The sequence below is a fragment of the Dama dama genome, chromosome 19, assembly GCF_033118175.1.
Source record: "Dama dama isolate Ldn47 chromosome 19, ASM3311817v1, whole genome shotgun sequence".
In the NCBI taxonomy this organism is placed as follows: Eukaryota; Metazoa; Chordata; class Mammalia; order Artiodactyla; family Cervidae; genus Dama; species Dama dama.
In genome coordinates, this window is record NC_083699.1 from 56,038,323 (window position 1) to 56,060,850 (window position 22,528).

The 22,528-nt window shown below is 38.2% G+C and overlaps 1 pseudogene; it reads left to right on the forward strand.

Moving 5' to 3' along the window:
- LOC133074086 (histone-lysine N-methyltransferase SETMAR-like) overlaps window positions 1–22,528 on the forward strand; it is a 69,969-nt pseudogene that overhangs the window by 18,900 nt on the left and 28,541 nt on the right.

A 22,528-nucleotide genomic window follows, 5' to 3' on the forward strand; every position in this document is an offset into this window, starting at 1 on the left:
GTTTTTCTTTTTTTTTTTTTCTCTTTTTTGGAAAGAGTCTATCGTTTTATTTAGCTGGAATTTTTGGCCATACTGCTTCAGTTCTATGTCATGTGGGTCTCAAGTGTCAGGTAAAGTAATTAGGTTATAATTGAAAGTAGTGAGTGGCTAATGATGGTTTTTAAGCATAAGATAATAAGATGATAGCTGTACTCTAAGAAGATTAATCTGTCAGCAGTGTGTAGAAATAAGAAGACCAAGTATTTCAGGTAAGAGACAAAATGTGCCTCAATTACAGTGATTCTAATGTGGGAAGAAACCTGTTTTACAGATCTCTGCTGAGACTGTGGTGGGATGTGGAATGTGGCGACATAGGGGGGAAAGGAAGCATCTGAGATTAAAAGCTGTGTAGTTTAGAACTGATGTCTGAAATGGTGATGGGAAAATGAATAGCAGGAGACAATAAGAGAAGAAGTAATAAAGTTTAGCTTAGAGTGTTTGGTGAATGGATTGGGTACCAAGGTAATTTTTTTTTTTTTTTTTTTGCAAAAGATATTACAAACCATGGATAGACGTGTGCAGATGAGTTAGGGTAGATATACAGATTTCATGCCCATATTCAAAAAGATAATACTTAAGTAGGGGAATTGATAAATCATTAGGGGAAAAAATGTATATAATGAAGAGTGGGACACATGACATGCTTTACGGGGTGCATTTAGGAAGTAAAGAGAAATGCAGTTTGGTGAGCCGGTGACAGAGGAAGCGAGTCTCAGGGGCAAAAACAAGAGCACTAAAGACAAAGCAAGTAATGAATGCTCAAGAGAGGTTAGAGGCAGCCTCCCAAAGGGAACTGTTGGAGGCCTCTCAGAGTCTTTCAAGAGCACAGCTTTGAAAAGAAGTAGACTTCAGCAGGGAAAGTGTTAAGGAATAAACAGTAGGAGGAAGGAAAGGCAGTGTTGGCAGAATATGGTTTCCAGAGCTTGCACAGGGGGGTTGAATAAAAGAGTGGTCATTTCTGGGTTGAGGAAATCAGGGGCCCTATGCTTGTGTTCGTGTTATATTGTTTGGTTGCTCATAGGTTTGACCGGGGATTTCCCTGGTGGCTCAATGGTAAAGAATCCACCTACCAATGCAGGAGATAGAGCTTGGATCCCTGGGTTGAGAAGATCTCCTGGAGAAGGACATGTCAACCCACTCTAGTATTATTACTTGGGAAATCTCATGGACAGAGGAGCCTGGTGGGCTACAGTTCAAGGGATCACAAAAGAGTCAGACACTACTGATGACTAAACAACAGCAGGATCGATAGGATAAGGAACATGTCTCTGAAAAGTGAACAAAGCAAATGGAGGAGGTGGGTATTGAAGATTGAGAGGGGGAGGGGGAGTAGAGGGAGGGAGGGAGAGACGCTCATGGATGGAGATTTCTTAAAAAAAAAAAAAATTCAAGATTCCAAGTGAAGGTCTTAATTAGCTCTGAAAAGAAAATCAGCTGTTATTTTTCATGCATGAGTGAAGAGACTAAGGATTGTTGTAGGAGAGGAAACCTACTGGTTCTCTCTTCGATGAGTTTTTGGTTTAGGAGAAGAGATCATCACCAGGATCACAGTTCCTAAGAAGGAAGTGGGGGGTGGGGCAGGGGGAGACCCGGAAGAAAAACGGAAAAAGAGGTCTCCTCTTACTGAGCACCAAACAAACCTTTCCTGTTTTTTGATTTTGCCTCAGGCTAGCTATACTCAGAAATCTTTCAGACCTAGTGTTCTTATTAACTCAGCTGGCAAAATCAATGGACTGTATCATATTGACAGCCCTGTATATAGCAGATTGCTCCTGCCCACTTCAGCTGCCATAGCCTTAGGCCCACCCAGGGACCGTCTTCTCACTCCAACCATGAAAAATATAATTACAAGTAAAACTGAACAAAACTTAGTAGTATTTTATTTTTTCAGAGGAACAAATGTACCTGCTCTATACAAATAAGGACAAGGGACATAAACTCTCATTCAGAAAAGAAAAAAAAAAAAAAAAAAAGATTAAAAGGTGAGATTGACCTAGGAAGAGAATCTGAGGCAGAAAGGAGATAGAGTGAAGATGATTCCTTCAAACTTTAAGAAAATTATACACACACACACACACACACACACACACATGCACACACACATATATGTTGCCTATATGCCTATATATATATAGGCAAAGAGGCTAAAGCATTACTACCATTGAGTTTTAAGCTAATTAATTTAGAGAGTTGTCCACTTCCATCTGATGTAGAAATGGAAGTTGTCGATGGCAAGAATGTCTGTGCTTTAATCTGGAAATTTTATTCACAAATATACTGGGATGAAGCTGGTTTTGATGTTCCTAATGGATACTGGAGGTGGTAAAATAGATTTATCATAGCCGGAATGATCTGAACAAGTGTGACCAACTTTGAGGTTAGTATAGAACTCTTTACAAATATTAGCTGTCTTAAAGGTGCCTGACTTAGGGCTGTGTGCTCAGTAGCCTGTCCTTGAGTGCTTATGTCAAAGGCAGCCTTCTCCAAGATGTGAAAATACCATTTAGTCCATAGGTTAAATGGACAGAATCCAGTAAACATTAGAGAAGTAAATCTAAAGAGTGAAAACACTTCATCTTTTGAAAGCAGATCATAATCAGTCAATTCACCAGAAGTACAGGGAAATGTTTGTATGTTATTACCCCAGAGGGGATTTGATTCCCTTCACCTAGTAAATAGGAAAGTGATAATGCTTAATCAACAGAGTGGTGAGAAATAAGACAGTTGTGCTCTGATTTAGAACTTCAAAAATTGTGAGTACCCATTCTTCCCTTCTGTAATCTTGTCTTCAAAACAAGGAGTTTAAAAAGAAAAGAAATTGGACCCACTTATCTATATTATCATAGCACTAATTGCTATGTCCCAGTAATGTAGCAGCTGAATCTATTGCCCCCATCAATAAGTTCACATACCCCCATCAGGGTATGTGGAGCTAGCTGGAGAGATCCACTGAAGTAGGTCTCTGTGGAGAGTCCCCTTTCCTCTATCTTCTGTTCTAGCCAGTTCTCAGGAATGGAGACTTGGATGTTGCATGTATTAGATACATTTGCTGACATTGTCTAACTCCAAAGGGTTGACAGAGTGGTCTCATTTGGCATCACCTCTTTCCAATCTCTTGCTGATCACTTAAAAAAAAAAAAAATCAATGTGCTTAGATTAGACTAGAAATTTCATGTATTGGCTTCTTATTGACAGTATTACCCTAGGAATCCTGATTTGGCTCAAGTAACTACCTGTTAGACAAGAGCAAAAGAGTCCTTGAAGTTGACTTGGGAATCTCGAAATAGATAAATGAATGAAATGTGAGGCCAAGAGAGTGCATCAACTCAACTAAGGTTGCGTTATGATCAGCCTTGCTGTACCTCTCTGACTGGTCAAGCTGTGAAAGGAAAGGTCAAGCAACCCCGAAGGATCATACAGCATCATTTTTTAGGTCCAAGATAATACACACATCCGGCAAAGGGAAGATACCAGGCCGAAAATGATAATGACAGCATTCTATTCTCTTTAGCGGCTACCTGGTTGCTCGGATGGTAAAGAATCTGCCTGCAATGCAGGAGACCTGGATTGGGAAGATCCCCTGGAGGAGGGCATGGCAACCTCCTCTCGTATTCTTGCCTGGAGAACCTCATATAATACAGAGGAGTCTGGCGGACTACAGTCCATGCAGTTTCAAACAGTCAGACATGACTGAACGACTAGTGCTTTCACTTTCACATTCTCTTTAGAATCTTGGAAGATTCAAAGTGGTTTTTTTTTTCCCCCCCCTTTTTCTGATTTTAGTCAAGCAGAAACAGTTTGTGAGCCAGTCTGGTTAGGGATGGCTGCCTACGTACAGTGATTTGAGAGAGCGCTGGCCCAGGACTCTGCCTCCAAAGTAGCAGTGTCTGCATTCTTCCCATGGCAACAGCAACATCTTTCTATTGGTTTTTGGCTCGTCTGCTTAAATTGAGAGCACAGTATCACAGAGAGAACACAACCCATGGATTCAAAGTCCCCTGATGGCAGAAAACCTTATAATGTAAGATATGTGTTTGACAGAAAGATTGTTGGTGGATTTCTAAGTCCCTAATGCCATGCATTGTATTTTATGAGTATAATATCACATATTGTATTTGGGTTTTGGGTTGTATAAAGCCCTGAAACTTCAGTGAGTCCAGCATATTATAGTTCAATATAGTAAGCGCAAAGTAAAGATAGATTATGATAAAAGGATTCTACCTCTTTAAACATTAGTTTAATTAACTAGGAAACAGTGTGGCAGGATATTGACAAGGCATGGTGAGGAAGCATATATTGATTCAAATGATACGAGGATGGAAGTATTATCTATTTAAAGTTGGTTGGTAAATAAAGCATATTCAAATACCCTGGCAGGACTGAAAAATGTTTTTTTTATTAAGGTTAGTGAAAATTAGGATTTCTTTTTTTAAAAGCATATTAACGAGAGAGAGGAGCCAAGATGGCGGAGGAGTAGGACGGGGAGATCACTTTCTCTCCTACAAATTCATCAAAAGAATAACTGAACGCAGAGCAAACTTCGCAAAACAACTTCTGATCGCTAGCTGAGGTCATCAGGCGCCCAGAAAAGCAGCCCATTGTCTTCGAAAGGAGGTAGGACAAAATATAAAAGATAAAAAGTGAGACAAAAGAGCTAAGGACGGAGATCCATCCCGGGAAGGGAGTCTTAGGCGGCATTGCTTGGGGTGCGGTCCGGGCCGGAGTGCCCTGAGGACAATCGGAGGGAGCTTCTGTGAGTTGCCAACATGAACTGTGGGAGACCAAAAGAGAGAGAGTAAATTAACCGGCCCGAACACACTGCCGGCCGTTCGCAGAACAAAGAGACCGAGAGGGTCCAGAGAGGAGCTCGCAGGCTGCGGACCGGCCCAGCCCCGCCGGAGGCAGGAGGCAGGGGGGAGGGGAAGGTCGCGGCGAGACACAGGGCGCAGGCACCCGACCGGCGCGGGCGGGGACTGGGGCTGGGGACGCGGAGGGCGGAAGGCGCGCGCACCCGACTGGCGCCAGCAGAAACTGAGACTGGGTCCGCGGAAGGGAGGGGCGCGCCACACCTGGGGAGAGTGCGCCCACCAAGCCCCTGGCTGCCTGGACCGCTCTGACGGGGAAGGCACAGAGAGCAGGCGCAGCTTTTCCTTTCGCGCTTTTGTGGAACACCCGAGGGCTGGAACCTCGCGCAGCGCCGGGCGCGCTCCATATAGAACAGCCAGGAGCCTGAGCAGCGCAGACGGAGAGGGCAGCGTCGGCCCCTCCCGGCAGCGCCAGCCTGTCCCCGCAGCGCAAGCCCGTCACCACAGCGACAACCCCTCCCGGCAGCGCAAGCCCCTCCCCGTGGAGCGACGGAACTAGCTACCTGAATAAGAGTCCACCTCCGCCCGCCTGTGTCAGGGCGGAAATGAGGCTCTGAAGAGACCGGCAAACAGAAGCCAAATAAACAAAGGGAACCGCTTCAGAAGGGACTGGTGCAACAGATTAAAATCCCTCTAGGAAACATTGACTACACCGGAGGAGCCTGTAGATATCGAGAAGCGTAAGCTGGAACGAGGAGCTATCTGAAACTGAGCCGAACCCACACTGACCGCAACAGCTCCAGAGAAACTCCTAGATATAATTTTACTTTTTTCTCTTTTTTTATTTTTTTTTAATTTTTTTCTTTTTTTTTTTCTTTTTTCTTTTTTAGTTTTTCTCTTTTATTTTCCTTTAAAATCCCCTATTACTCCCCCATTACTCCTTAACTTTCATTTCCATAGACTTTTACGATTTTTTAATTAGGGGGGAAAAAAAATTTTTTTTTTCTTTTTTCTTTTCTTTTTTTTCTTTTTCTTTCTTTTTTTTTCTCTTCTATTTTCTATTTTTCTTTTTCTCTTATTTCTTTTAAAGTCCTCTAGTACTCCTCTACTACTCCTTAATTTTCATTTTCAATACACTATAACCTTACAAAAAAAAAAAAAAAAGAAGAGAAGCCCTATTTTTAAACCGAAGATTATTCTCTCCCAATCTTGACTCTCTGTTTTCTACCTCAGAACACCTCTATTTCCTCCTTTCCCCTTCTCTTCCCAATCCAATTCTGTGAATCTTTGTAGGTGACTGGGCTACGGAGAACATTCTGGGAACAGACAGCTGCGTAGATCTGTCTCTCTCCTCTTGAGTCCCCCTTTTTTTCTCCTCCTGTTCATCTCTATCTCCCTCCTCCCTCTCCTCTTCTTCATGTGACTCTGTGAACCTCTCTGGGTGTCCCTAATGGGGGAGAATCTTTTAGCCACTAACCTAGAAGTTTTCTTATCAGGCCTGTATAGTTGGAGAAGTCCTGAGACTACAGGAAGAATAAAACTGAAATCCAGAGGCAGGAGACTTAAGCCCAAAACCTGAGAACACCAGAAAACTCCTGACTACAAGGAACTTTAAGTAATAAGTGACTGTCCAAAAGCCTCCATACCTACACTGAAACCAACCACCACACAAGAGCCAATAAGTTTTAGAGCAAGACATACCACGCAAATTCTCCAGCAACGCAGGAACATAGCCCTGAACATCAATATACAGGCTGCTCAAGGTCACACCTAACACACAGACCCATCTCAAAACTCATTACTGGGCACTCCATTGCTCTCCAAAGAGAAGACATCAAGTTCCACGCACCAGAACACTGACGCAAGCTTCCCTAACCAGGAAATCTCGACAAGCCAATCGTCAAACCCCACCCACTGGGTTAATCTTCCACAACAAAAAGGAACCACAGACCTCCAGAATACAGAAAGCCCACTCCAGATACAGCAATCTAAACAAGATGAAAAGGCAAAGAAATACCCAACAGGTAAAGGAACATGAAAAATGCCCACCAAGTCAAACAAAAGAGGAGGAGATAGGGAATCTACCTGAAAAAGAATTTAGAATAATGATAATAAAAATGATCCAAAATCTTGAAAACAAAATGGAGTTACAGATAAATAGCCTGGAAACAAAGATTGAAAAGATTCAAGAACTGTTTAATAAAGACCTAGAAGAAATAAAAAAGAGTCAATTACAAATGAATAATGCAATGAATGAGATCAAAAACACTTTGGAGGGAACCAAGAGTAGAATAACGGAGGCAGAAGATAGGATAAGTGAGGTAGAAGATAAAATGGTGGAAATAAATGAAGCAGAGAGGAAAAAAGAAAAAAGGATCAAAAGAAATGAGGACAACCTCAGGGACCTCTGGGACACTGTGAAACGCCCCAACATTCGAATCATAGGAGTTCCAGAAGAAGAAGACAAAAAGAAAGGCCATGAGAAAATACTGGAGGAGATAATAGCTGAAAAGTTCCCTAAAATGGGGAAGGAAATAGCCACCCAAGTCCAAGAAACCCAGAGAGTCCCAAACAGGATAAACCCAAGGCGAAACACCCCAAGACACATATTAATCAAATTAACAAAGATCAAACACAAAGAACAAATATTAAAAGCAGCAAGGGAAAAACAACAAATAACACACAAAGGGATTCCCATAAGGATAACAGCTGATCTATCAATAGAAACCCTCCAGCCCAGAAGGGAATGGCAGGACGTACTGAAAGTAATGAAAGAGAATGACCTACAACCTAGATTACTGTATCCAGCAAGGATCTCATTCAGATATGAAGGAGAATTCAAAAGCTTTACAGATAAGCAAAAGCTGAGAGAATTCAGCACCACCAAACCAGCTCTTCAACAAATGCTAAAGGATCTTCTCTAGACAGGAAATGCAGAAAGGTTGTACAAACGTGAACCCAAAACAACAAAGTAAATGGCAACGGGACCACACTTATCAATAATTACCCTAAATGTAAATGGGTTGAATGCCCCAACCAAAAGACAAAGATTGGCTGAATGGATACAAAAACAAGACCCCTATATATGCTGTCTACAAGAGACCCACCTCAAAACAAGAGACACATACAGACTAAAAGTGAAGGGCTGGAAAAAAATATTTCATGCAAACGGAGACCAAAAGAAAGCAGGAGTCGCAATACTCATATCAGATAAAATAGACTTTCAAATAAAGGAAGTGAAAAGAGACAAAGAAGGACACTACATAATGATCAAAGGATCAATCAAAAAAGAAGATATAACAATTATAAATATATATGCACCCAGCATAGGAGCACCGCAATATGTACGGCAAACGCTAACGAGTATGAAAGAGGAAATTAATAGTAACACAATAATAGTGGGAGACTTTAATACCCCACTCACAACTATGGATAGATCAACTAAACAGAAAATTAACAAGGAAACACAAACCTTAAATGACACAATGGACCAGCTAGACCTAATTGATATCTATAAGACATTTCACCCCAAAACAATCAACTTCACCTTTTTCTCAAGTGCACACGGAACATTCTCCAGAATAGATCACATCCTGGGCCATAAATCTGGTCTTGGAAAATTCAAAAAAATTGAAATCATTCCAGTCATCTTTTCTGACCACAGTGCAGTAAGATTAGATCTCAATTACAGGGAAAAAATTGTTAAAACTTCAAACATATGGAGGCTAAATAACACGCTTCTGAATAACCAACAAATCATAGAAGAAATCAAAAAAGAAATCAAAATATGTATAGAAATGAATGAAAATGAAAACACAACAACCCAAAACCTATGGGACACTGTAAAAGCAGTGCTAAGGGGAAGGTTCATAGCATTACAGGCTTACATCAAGAAACAGGAAAAAAACCAATTAAATAACCTAACTCTACACCTAAAGCAATTAGAGAAGGAAGAAATGAAGAACCCCAGAGTTAGCAGAAGGAAAGAAATCTTAAAAATCAGGGCAGAAATAAATGCAAAAGAAACTAAAGAGACCATAGCAAAAATCAACAAAGCTAAAAGCTGGTTTTTTGAAAAAATAAACAAAATTGACAAACCATTAGCAAGACTTATTAAGAAACAAAGAGAGAAAAACCAAATTAACAAAATTAGAAATGAAAATGGAGAGATCACAACAGACAACACTGAAATACAAAGGATCATAAGAGACTACTACCAGCAGCTCTATGCCAATAAAATGGACAACTTGGATGAAATGGACAAATTCTTAGAAAAGTATAACTTTCCAAAACTGAACCAGGAAGAAATAGAAGATCTTAACAGACCCATCACAAGCAAGGAAATCGAAACTGTCATCAAAAATCTTCCAGCAAACAAAAGCCCAGGACCAGATGGCTTCACAGCTGAATTCTACCAAAAATTTAGAGAAGAGCTAACACCTATCTTACTCAAACTCTTCCAGAAAATTGCAGAAGAAGGTAAGCTTCCAAACTCATTCTATGAGGCCACCATCACCCTAATTCCAAAACCAGACAAAGATGCCACAAAAAAAGAAAACTACAGGCCAATATCACTGATGAACATAGATGCAAAAATCCTTAACAAAATTCTAGCAAACAGAATCCAACAACATATTAAAAAAATCATACACCATGACCAAGTGGGCTTTATCCCAGGAATGCAAGGATTCTTTAATATCCGCAAATCAATCAATGTAATACACCACATTAACAAATTGAAAGATAAAAACCATATGATTATCTCAATAGATGCAGAGAAAGCCTTTGACAAAATTCAACACTCATTTATGATTAAAACTCTCCAAAAAGCAGGAATAGAAGGAACATACCTCAACATAATAAAAGCTATATATGACAAACCCACAGCAAGCATCACCCTCAATGGTGAAAAATTGAAGGCATTTCCCCTGAAATCAGGAACAAGACAAGGGTGCCCACTCTCACCACTACTATTCAACATAGTGTTGGAAGTTCTGGCCACAGCAATCAGAGCAGAAAAAGAAGTAAAAGGAATCCAGATAGGAAAAGAAGAAGTAAAACTCTCACTGTTTGCAGATGACATGATCCTCTACATAGAAAACCCTAAAGACTCTACCAGAAAATTACTAGAGCTAATCAATGAATATAGTAAAGTTGCAGGATATAAAATTAACACACAGAAATCCCTTGCATTCCTATATACTAACAATGAAAAAACAGACAGAGAAATTAAGGAAACAATACCATTCACCATTGCAACAAAAAGAATAAAATACTTAGGAGTATATCTACTTAAAGAAACAAAGGACCTATACATAGAAAACTATAAAACACTGATGAAAGAAATCAAAGAGGACACAAACAGATGGAGAAACATACCGTGTTCATGGATTGGAAGAATTAATATTGTCAAAATGGCTATTCTACCCAAAGCAGTCTATAGATTCAATGCAATCCCTATCAAGCTACCAACGGTATTTTTCACAGAACTAGACCAAAGAATTTCACAATTTGTATGGAAATACAAAAAACCTCGAATAGCCAAAGTAATCTTGAGAAAGAAGAATGGAGCTGGAGGAATCAACCTGCCTGACTTCAGACTCTACTACAAAGCCACAGTCATCAAGACAGTATGGTACTGGCACAAAGACAGAAATATAGATCAATGGAACAGAATAGAAAGCCCAGAGATAAATCCACGAACCTATGGACACCTTGTCTTTGACAAAGGAGGCAAGGATATACAATGGAAAAAAGACAACCTCTTTAACAAGTGGTGCTGGGAAAACTGGTCAACCACTTGTAAAAGAATGAAACTAGAACACTTTCTAACACCATACACCAAAATAAACTCAAAATGGATTAAAGATCTAAATGTAAGACCAGAAACTATAAAACTCCTAGAGGAGAACATAGGCAAAACACTCTCCGACATAAATCAAAGCAAGATCCTCTATGACCCACCTCCCAGAATATTGGAAATAAAAGCAAAACTAAACAAATGGGACCTAATGAAACTTAAAAGCTTTTGCACTACAAAGGAAACTATAAGTAAGGTGAAAAGACAGCCCTCAGATTGGGAGAAAATAATAGCAAATGAAGAAACAGACAAAGGATTAATCTCAAAAATATACAAGCAACTCCTGAAGCTCAATTCCAGAAAAATAAATGACCCAATCAAAAAATGGGCCAAAGAACTAAACAGACATTTCTCCAAAGAAGACATACGGATGGCTAACAAACACATGAAAAGATGCTCAACATCACTCATTATTAGAGAAATGCAAATCAAAACCACAATGAGGTACCATTACACGCCAGTCAGGATGGCTGCTATCCAAAAGTCTACAAGCAATAAATGCTGGAGAGGGTGTGGAAAAAAGGGAACCCTCTTACACTGTTGGTGGGAATGCAAACTAGTACAGCCACTATGGAGAACAGTGTGGAGATTTCTTAAAAACTGGACATAGAACTGCCATATGACCCAGCAATCCCACTTCTGGGCATACACACTGAGGAAACCAGATCTGAAAGAGACACGTGCACCCCAATGTTCATCGCAGCACTGTTTATAATAGCCAGGACATGGAAGCAACCTAGATGCCCATCAGCAGATGAATGGATAAGGAAGCTGTGGTACATATACACCATGGAATATTACTCAGCCATTAAAAAGAATTCATTTGAACCAGTCCTAATGAGATGGATGAAGCTGGAGCCCATTATACAGAGTGAAGTAAGCCAGAAAGATAAAGAACATTACAGCATACTGACACATGTATATGGAATTTAGAAAGGTGATAACGATAACCCTATATGCAGAACAGAAAAAGAGACACAGAAATACAGAACAGACTTTTGAACTCTGTGGGAGAATGTGAGGGTGGGATATTTCAAAAGAACAGCATGTATGCTATCTATGGTGAAACAGATCACCAGCCCAGGTGGGATGCACGAGACAAGTGCTCCGGCCTGGTGCACTGGGAAGACCCAGAGGAATCGGGTGGAGAGGGAGGTGGGAGGGGGGATCGGGATTGGGAATACATGTAAATCCATGGCTGATTCATATCAATGTATGACAAAACCCACTGGGAAAAAAAAAAAAAAAGCATATTAACATAAACCTCATTTTAAAAAGAAAAAAAAATCTTTACTAAAGTAACATTCAAATTTTAGTTGTGAAGTTAAAGAATGGAGTTTAGACTTCAGTTAACCAAAATAGAGTATATGACTCTACTATGTTGAGTTTTGTCTTCCTAATAAGGAAGAACTATCTCTTGAACAAGAAATTTATTCATTTTTGGCCTCCATGTAAGCTGTTATTAAAGCCATAACATTATTAAACATATAGATTATTTTCTATCCTGTGCTGTGACAAATTTTGTGAAAATTAGTTAATTTAACAAAATTTAATAGAGTACTAAAACATATGCAGAATTAACCTTATATACTTTTATTTCATCCTGACACTTTGAATCAAATTATGATTAACTTTTTTTCCTCCAATGGAATAATCTCTTGCTTAGTTAAGTAATGTCACAAAACTTGGACTACAGATATACTATCATATTTATGAAAACATAAATGCTTTTTAGAATAGACCATTTAATAGTTTTGTGAGACATCTCATTGAATAGTTGAGATCAGAAGTTTTTGCAAGTATAAAGACATTTATTAACATTCTTGCAAGTCAACTGTGATGAGAATTCATAAACTTAATCTCAGTATGCTTTTAAAAGAAGAGTAAGTGCAACTCATTCTATTTTTTAGCTCCAGAGCCACTGATCCTCAGTTATACAAACACTGTGTGGTTCAAGGCAAAAATTCAGAGACCTGTTGCAGGAGTGAAAATTGCATAATTGGCTTATATGATCCTATCTTTCATTTTTTTAAAATAAAAATGCTGCTCTACCTAGGCCAGGGCCTTTGACACCATAGCATTGTAGGAGGCAGGCATTAAACTGCAAAATTCCAGCACCATCCTTATGATTTAAATCCTAAGAGATATATTGACTGTGCTGCCAAGGCCAGAGTCAAGCTCAGCAACCAAATGCTAGACTGAAGGAGGAATGTAAACAGCTTGATGGAGGGGTGGTTTCTGGTGCACCTGTGGTTTTGACAGCTTTTGCTGCTGCTCAAGGAGGAAACAGGTTGCCTGTTTGTTCTTCAAGAGCACTTCTGGCATCCAGGCATTACGCAGGCATGCATTGCCAGCTGTGAGAGATGCTGCTTCCTTGTCACTTCAGAGAAAGATGCTTCTTACAGGAAGATCCCTCTTGCTATTTCATTCAGGGAGCATGAGAAAGGAAGACTGAAAGGATCAAATGCGAAGCACAGATCACTAGAGGGGCAGGGTTTTGAAATAAGCTGGGTCAAATTTTGCTTTCAAGCTAGAAATAAGTCTAATAGATAAGAAAACCTTAATTGTAACTTTTAAAAGCTGTGAGTTCACTAGTGGATGAGTTAAAGAAGGGAATGGCAAGTAAGTGTGTATCTACCTGCACAGTCTTTGTCTTTATACATTGTGCTCCATCATGATGAAGAGGAGTGAGTGGAATAACCTATGTCAAGATATCATAAGTGCAGAAAGATAAACTATTAAATCATTAGTTCAGCTTCTTAATTGAATGTGTTTAACCGAAATGATTCACAAATAATCTAGCACAGTTGCATATATTATCTCAGGATTAAATCAAGCACACATGCCTTAAGACAGATTTTAAAAATTAAAGGAAAATTAAAGCGTGTATTTTTATTATCAATTTTAAAATCTATTATAAAATTTCAATACTTAAAGCAATGTGGTTTAATTGATGTGATGAGTCTGTAGAACAGAGAATCTAAGACAAACTCAGAAGTAAAAGAGTGTCATGTATGACAAAAAGGGCTTTTCAAATGAGTCTGGAAAAGGTATGTCATTCAGTAAATTGTGTGACACATCTGGCTAGCTATTAGGAAGACAGGAAAGCTAGATTCCCTTTCTTATTTTAGACTAAAGGCCTTGTATTAGACTGAAGATAAAGATGAATAAAAGACTGAAATGTAAAAATTAAATATATTCAGGAAAAAAATCAAGACAAAATACAAAGAAAGCCCATTTTAATAACATCTTAAGAATCAGAGGTAATAAAAAAGATGTATAAATGTAACTGTATACCCTATAAAACTTTTTAATGAATAATGACAAAAGAGCAACATATGGTAATTTTTAAATTAAAAAAATAATGAAGAATATTTGTGACAATATTATGAATAAAACATATGTATCCTTAATTTATAAAAGCTCTTACCAATGTGTAATGTGTAATCTCTGGTGTCTCAGATATTTAAAAAATCAGTCTGGCTTTGGTTCCTGGAATGGGCAGATCACCTGGAGAAGGGAATGGCTATCCACTTCAGCATTCTTGCCTGGAGAATTCTATGGACAGAGGAGCCTGGTGGGCTACATACAGTCCGTGGGGTCACAAAGAGTTGGATACCACTGAACAACTGTTTTCTTTTTCTTTTTTACCCTTAATATATAAAAGCTCTTACCAGTGTGTAAGGGTAAAAATCATAATCTCATTAGAAAAATTGGCAAAGACTCTGAATAGGCTACAGACATAAGATAAAATGTGAATGACTAATACAGATAGATAGGAAGGGAGGGAAGAGGGTGGAGTGGGAGATGAGGGGTGGAGAGGGGAGAGCAGATTAGAGAAGGCAAAGGAAGACCAGTTGTCTTAACCAGTTGGACAAAGATTTGGAGAATGGACTGTTCTTGTGCACTAATTACAATATATTCCAATGCTAATTGTGTATAGATTTGATCCAGCAGTCTCAGTTCTGGAAAGTTACTGTAGCTAATATTATAGCTATAAAGATATTCATAGCAGAATGCTTTATACTAGGAATTATAATAAAGAAAACAACCTAAATATTCATCAAGTATTATTTAATTGAATGATAGCTCATTTTATAATTGGATTTTGTAGTTCCATTGAAATAATGATGTAGAATTAATTTGCTTGAAAAGATGCCCAGAACATATTGTTGAATGAGAGGGAAGAAAAAGGATTACAGAACAGTATATAAGACATTTCCCTAGTTAGGTATCCTTGTGTATTTATATTAGTATGTATATATGGATAAATACCTAAAAGAGATACTATGAAACAGCATCAATAGTGGTAATTTCTAGGTGGTGGCAGTTGAAGTAATACATCATTTTACATTTCTTTATATTATGTGACCTTTTTCTATGAAAGTATATCATTGTTACAAAATGAATAATATTTTCAAAAGTTGAAAAGTGCTTTAGTAATTTTACTAATCTGACTTTTTACTATTGTTTTAATAACCTCTCCTTTTTACCTGGAGTAAAGCAAGATGAGTATCTATGCATTTCTATCCAAATAGTATTTTATCTGGAATCATGTTGCCCAAAGAATTAATCAGGAAAAGCTTCCTGCTGATATCTTTCTGTATTTACAGGTTGTTCTCTCTTGGTGTATTTGGCATTTTGTTTAATCTGTGATTCAGATATACTCAGCATATCTCATAAGATTTGATCATCTAGTTTATAATTACTTCCATTATTGTAAAATCTTGAAATTTGCTAGGTCAATAAATAGGGTTATAAATAAATGATTTTCAACCTCTTCCTTACAACAACTCAAAATGCTTCCATTTAGTTTTGAACATGTCTCAATATATCCACAAAAAGCCTCTAAACAAAATTAAGTTTAATTCACTCTAAAGGAAAGCACTTCTACAGACCATTTTATGGAAGGGGGGAGCCAATTTAAATAAATTATCAGATACTCATTTTATACAGATGAGTGCTGCTAATTACAATCAGTCTCATCTATTCATTAAAACTAGTCCAGCAGGCTTGGATAAACTTTGTCAGCAGTTAGTCACTGTGTTTCTTTGAAAGCCTTAAAACAAGATTTCTTTAAATATATTATGTATTTTAGACTTTTTACTTATTTAGATAATTTTTCAGGCATTCCCAAATAGCAGAGTTTTACAGATTCTGATTTGTTCATGTTCCTTCTTATTTGGTGCATTTCGTCTTTAAGTATTTTTGGTACTCTCCTGTTAGTATTCTTTGTTTTCTCTCTCAGTACTCTACATGAAGTCCTCAGTTGTTTCAGGTTATCAGGTAGGTATATAGAGCAAGCCACATGTATCAGGTGAATCTTCTTATTGCAGCAGATCAATTTGGTGTAATTCATTTCTTTTTTGACCTACGCAGGGTGGTATTATCTGTTACCACATTCTCTCTTCCATTCCTTACTAGACCTGTAATGAGAAAGTCAAATGGAACTGTGCTTAACACTTATAAAACTGCAACAGCATGTCACTTGTTTTTCTTTCTTAGGTTGAGAGTAAAACATCATGTACTGATCGAGTTTTGTTTTACTGTTATTGTCAAATCCCTCCTAAAATCTTAGGATGTAAACTATTGCAAGCAGAGCCAATGGTCTCTTTGTTTGAGCATGCTTCATTCAAGCACACTTTTGATACATCAAGTAGCTTGCTGGGCTGATACTTTCTTTATATAACCTGCTTATTATAACAAGCCCACCAAGCCAGAACTCTTTGAGAGATTTCCAGACAGAGGGCTTATGTCTCTGCCACCTTAGACAGTAGCCTGATTTACAACCCCCAACTTTATAAGTCTTCTACAGCTATGTCTTTGTTAGTAGACTTAATGTACATGATTGTATGATACTTTCATCAGCTAAACACTTTTGTTTATACATCTGTCTCCAAAATCCAGCATACTGTCTGGCACATTATGGATACTTTCTAAATGTTCACTGAATAGATGTGTTTTAGTGATTCATTTTGGGGCTGCCCTGGTGGCTCAGTGGTAAAGAATCTGCATGCCAATGCAGAAGACACAGGTTTGATCCCTGGGTCAGGAAGATCCCCTGGTGAGGAAGATGGCAACCCACTCTAGTATTCTTGCCTAGGAGATCCCAAGGGCATGAGTCTGGTGGGCTGCAGTCCATGGCGTTGAAAAGAGTTGGACAGCATTTAGTGACTAAACAACAACAAATTTATCTATGCCATTCATTATTTTGTAACACTAGCTCTAGTAAACACTTCATATTCAGTATTCCTCAGTTGTTCTAGACATGTCTTTTATAGCTATTCTGGAACTAGGATCTGCAACCTCAAATAGCTTTTTGTCAAAAACTTCAATCACTTATTTGAAGGAATGAGTGCTTGTTAAGCAATTCACTTTTCTGCATGTTGGAGTAGAGTACTTGCAGTGAGACACAGAGAGAAGACTTGGCTGGCTGTGATTTGTGCTAGAAACCATTTTGTGGCAGGCACAGGAGTTTGATGTTGGGAGGTAGGTTAAGGACAGGGACTTATCCTGACTCCTAGCAAAGATAGGCCTGTTGGCTAACAAACTAACATTGGGCTTCCAGGTGGCTGAGTGGTAAAGAATCTGCCTGCCAGTGTGGGAGACACAGATATGTGGGCTCGACCCCTGAGTCAGGATGAAATGACAGCCCACTCCAGTATTCTCACCTGGGAAACCCCATAGACAGAGGAGCCTGGCGGGCTACAGTCCATGGGGTCACAAAGAGTTAGATATGATATAGCAAATAAACAACAACAACAAATCTAATAATTTAATGTATATACCCTAAAAGTGTATGAATGTCCTTCTCAGTTATCGTTTAGGTAGTGAAGATAACAGCAAGGACACAGGACCTTGCTAGAGTCATGGTTATCTGACATTTACCAGCGACAACATTATACATTTTAAAGCTTAAGGGTGCCTTGGGAATTCCTTTATCAACTTCATAATTAATTTAAATCTACTGTAATTAATTTTGTTGAAACCTGCAAAAGCCTATTAGCTGGTATTTGTAAACCAGCTGATACTAACTTGAGAGAGTTGGTTGGAATAAATCTGCCTCTATCAGCTAGCTATGTTGCCCTGGCATCTGTCCAAATAGAAACAAACTATTTCCAAGTTTCAGAAAAGGTAATTAAATTCAGCTTAAAATGCATCTAAAAGTCATTGTCTGATGTACTGGCCCATGGAAATAAATAATTACATATTGTATTAATAGAGTATTTACCAGGAGTTCAAAGTACTGTTTTAATAAGGAGACTTCATAATAATCTTGTGAAATGGAAAGAAGGTACGTGTTCTCCATGTATATTATTTACTGAAAAATAATATTCATGGAAAGTCATTGGCAGATCATGAGGTACCCATTCTGCATTGTGGTTCAACATTCTCACCAATAGAACATGCCACTCAGCACCCTATCATCAGTAGGGCAGTGATTTTTAGCTTTCTTCTTAGAAAGCAAATTGTTCTTTGGAAACAGTACCACCCTCCTTTCCAGCACTTTCTGTAACACCCTTGTTATCAAAGACTTGGCCCCTGGTTGAGCTCTCACCACAATGTCATACAGCAAATGTCAAGGCTCCATTTCTTCTATGCTGAAAACATGGTGCAAACTTGCCTCCCTCCCTTCTTCTGCCCTACTCTCCGTCATCTCTGACTTACTCCATCATCACACACATGCACAGTAAGAAACCTGCTTCTGACCATTGAATTCTTACCTAGATCAGAGATTATAATTTTGTTCTCTTCCTCCTTTCATATTACCCTACTTATTACCTATTTGATTTTCTGTCGACCTTAAACTTGCAGTCAACTTGATTATGGACTCATAATTATTCTCCCTACCCTGGAAAATTGTAAGTTTCAAAGTACAGGCTTATTTGCTTTTTCTTTCCTAAATTAGATGATTCAATAGATAGACTACATCCATGGCCTCCATGCCAATACCTGCTAGAAAAAGAGCTCATTGAGGGATTTGCATCCTAAGTGTAGGGCATCTGGGTCATTCTCTTTGCCTGCAGATGATCTTACCCTGTTGTCTGTCTAACCAAGAATCATCATCTTAAATAGACTTTTATCTTCTTATTTGTGTTCAGTTAACTAGTTACCCAAACCCCAACACGACTCCTCAAAAGTGTAGGAACATTGCCTATATCCGAGGCTTCTCACTCCAGCTCTTAAGACTCATTCTGTAAGGAGACAGGAGACAGAATGTTTGTAGGAGTGTAGGAGTGTAGTGAGTGTAGATGTATGCTCAAGTATTACCTCTCCCCCAACCCCCACCTTACAGATCTCAGGTAAAGAGGATACAACATTAAATATTATTTTTATCCCTGATCTTTTGGTGTTTTTAAAACAGCGTATCTTCTATTCTAGGCAATATAATTGTAATTATGAATCACAGTTTAGAAAAAAAATCCATTAAATTTAACATTCACTTTTGTCTACATTTTGAATTGCAACCATGTGCATGTGTTAACTTTATAATATTGAACTTAATTTTTTTTTTAAAAATGCAGTTGAAAATAGAAAGATTTGAGTATTAGATAAACTTATTCTTCATCTGAGCACTTTCATTTAAACAAATCAGACTATGAAACCATTCTTAATGTATCTGCCTAATAACTTAACCGGGATGAACTTCTCAGATAATTTCATCAAGGCCATGGGAAACCAAGAAAGAAAGTGATGCTTTATTAATATAAGTATAATCTTCTGTTAATGTATGCGAGTGTTATGTATCTAAATGTTCATGCAAATTTTAGTAATTAGGTATTTTTCTTCCCCTTTCATTTTCAGAAGAGAAGAAAAGAAATTTGTTTGATTATAAATATAATATCAGTTTTGATTTGTGGAAACTCAAAAGATCCTGGATAAAGGATAAATCATAATGAATTTCAGGGGTTATAATCACTGCAGAAAATGGTGATTTGGTTCTATTAACTGACTAATTTAATTAAGAGGAGACTAGCCAGGATCATTTTAAGGGCTCTTTTGAGTTCTTTACTTAAAAACTATGGTATAACTTCAAGGTTTTGCAGAAATGGGCATTGTAGGTATAGAAGTCTCGGATAATTTTCTGCAATTATGCTTTGCTAAATGAGCAGAACTGTAGTTCAGGTAGAAAATGTCTCTGAATTCCTGGTGTCTCAGAAGATGCCTTTGGCCATTTGGGTGTTTTATGTAAATGTAATTCTTCTTGGAGTTTGAGGAACTGATCTAAGCTGAGAAGCAATTCTAAAAAGAGCAGAAAAAAATCCCAGAGGCCCCTTAAACAGTTCTGACTCATCTGCAGCCTAGTTCTAAGTGTCGTCACCATGTTTTCTCTGCTCAAGCACTTGATCCTAAAATAGTCCCTTTACAAACAATTATTGTGGTCATAACATGTGCCAGGCAGAGAGGGCAATGGCAACCCACTCCAGTACTCTTGCCTGGAAAATCCCATGGTTGGAGGAGCCTAGTGGGCTGCAGTCCATGGGGTCATGAAGAGTCGGACATGACTGAGTGACTTCACTTTCACTTTTCACTTTCATGCATTGGAGAAGGAAATGGCAACCCACTCCAGTGTTCTTGCCTGGAGAATTCCAGGGATGGTGGAGCCTAGTGGGCTGCTGTCTATGGGGTCGCATAGAGTTGGACACGACTGATGCAACTTAGCAGCAGCAGCAGCAGCAACATGTGCCAGGAACTACTCAAAAGGCTTCCACGTATTGACTCTTTTAATCTTCATAACAGCAAGACAAAAACATATTAATTGAGCCTACTACCCTCTACTACTTGTTTGTTTTAATCCAATCATAAAAACTGTAAACTTTATACTGAGGTCAGACAGCACATTGGATTAAATTAGCAACATCAACATCCATGGCATACTCTTTCAAAATTGATATTGTATAATTCACTTTGGATTTTGATTATCAAACCAAATTACAAAGCAATGCATTAGCTGGTAAAACTGCAAAATTCAGTTCTGCTGGAGATCAAATTTTGCCACTTATGAACTATGCCAGCCCATTGATAAGGATGAGAGTTGGCATTTCTGACCAATCTCAGTCTCTTTCATCTCTCTCAGCTTCTAAGTGGCAATTGAGTGTCTTGCCCAACTGGCAGTGTAAAGTATTGGTTCTAATTCAGAAGTTTGCCTGCCTGAATATAATTAAAATGCAAGGTCACATGTTCTCTTAGAAAGCCAGTTATGACTAATATTGGAAGTATCTTTGCTAAGAGATAAAGCGGGAGGTCTTGAGTTCTAGGCCTGCATCTACTCCCAGTTAGTTCTGTCACATTAGACTAGTTATTAGACTATGTGAGGGTCTCAGTTCCCTCACATAGAGAAAAAGAGGTTGGAATAAATGATCTTAAGATTTCATCTACCTCTAAGGGTCTAGGATCCACTGAGTTAAAGAAAGAAAACATACCTGTGGTAAAAGGATGATTTTCAAAACTTTCATATTTAGTTGAGTAGAAACAGGAGGGATAACTTAATTTCTGATGTTCTAAAACCTTTTCCAAGATTTCCACAATATTAATTTTCTTCTTTTACTACTTTTGACATTAAAAAAAAAATCTCTTGACAGAAAGAAAAGCAAAAGATTGGGGCCCTTATTTATCAAGGTTAAAGAAACCAGGTAACGCTGCTTTTGGACATTTGAATAACAATTTTTTTTGCAAGAAAGTAGAAACCCCTCAGCTTGGCTGTGGGCAAATACTGTAAACTCCCTATGTCTTATGAAAGACCTGGGCCATCACTGGTCATTGAAGATGTAAATATTCTAAGTCCTGTCTGAAAATGTGAATGGGCTCTCTGAGCCAATGAAAAACAGAACACAGATTTCTGGAGTGTAAATTTTATTTTCCAATTTCAAGGAAGTGGGTTGTTGTTTCTACATTAAAACAGACCTAGACCTATTATTTAAGAGGATGAAACCGTATATTAATGCTGAAGGGACACATGGATTCAAACTTCACTGTCTCTACAGCAGATGTTATCAGGTGACTGCAGCCAGTTCTAAAGATACACATTTCCTCTTCTGTCTCCAGAACATTTTGAAGGAAAAGTCTGAGAGACACTGTTCTTGAGTATGTAAAATATTTATTGACACGATTTGTGGTGTAAATAAAATGTAGAGCTTGTATTTTATCATCAGATGCTGTCTTGTGTAGTGAAAGAACGTTTTTTTAGAGTCAAACAGAACTAGATCAGACTGGCAAATCTATCATTAGCTCTGTAGGCTGGGCTTATTGCTTCATGTAGCATAACCTCAGTTTCTTCAGTTATAAAAGAGTGATGGTAACTTAATAAGGTTGTCATGGAGATTATATTATATAACTTAGGTGAGGCACTTTGCTCAGTGCCTTGCATAATATAAGTCTACAAAAAATGTCCTTCTCCCTCTTTTCCTCTTCTTGCTTGGGGTTTTAGTAGCCCCTTCTTAGAATGTCCAAATTCTGTCTAATAAATTAAGGATTTATCCATTTAGAAATTTTCAAAGGAAAAATCTGAAATGTTGACTAATTGCAAAAGTGCTCTCAAACCTATTGTTAAAGTCATCAATTTTTGTGGATGTGCTGCTTTTTACTTACACAGCAGTGCTATTCATATACACCATGCAAAATACATATATCCCCTCTCCCATTCACAGCCATAAAGAGATTGGGTTCACCAAAAATTTCGTCTAGGTTTTTCTTTAAGATGTTATGGAAAAAAATCAAATGAACTCTTTGGCTAATCCAATACAGTGCTAGAAGAAAGTTGGAGATAGTAAAATCCAGCGATTTCTGAGTAGTTACATTTAGGATCCATAAAGATTATCTGAGA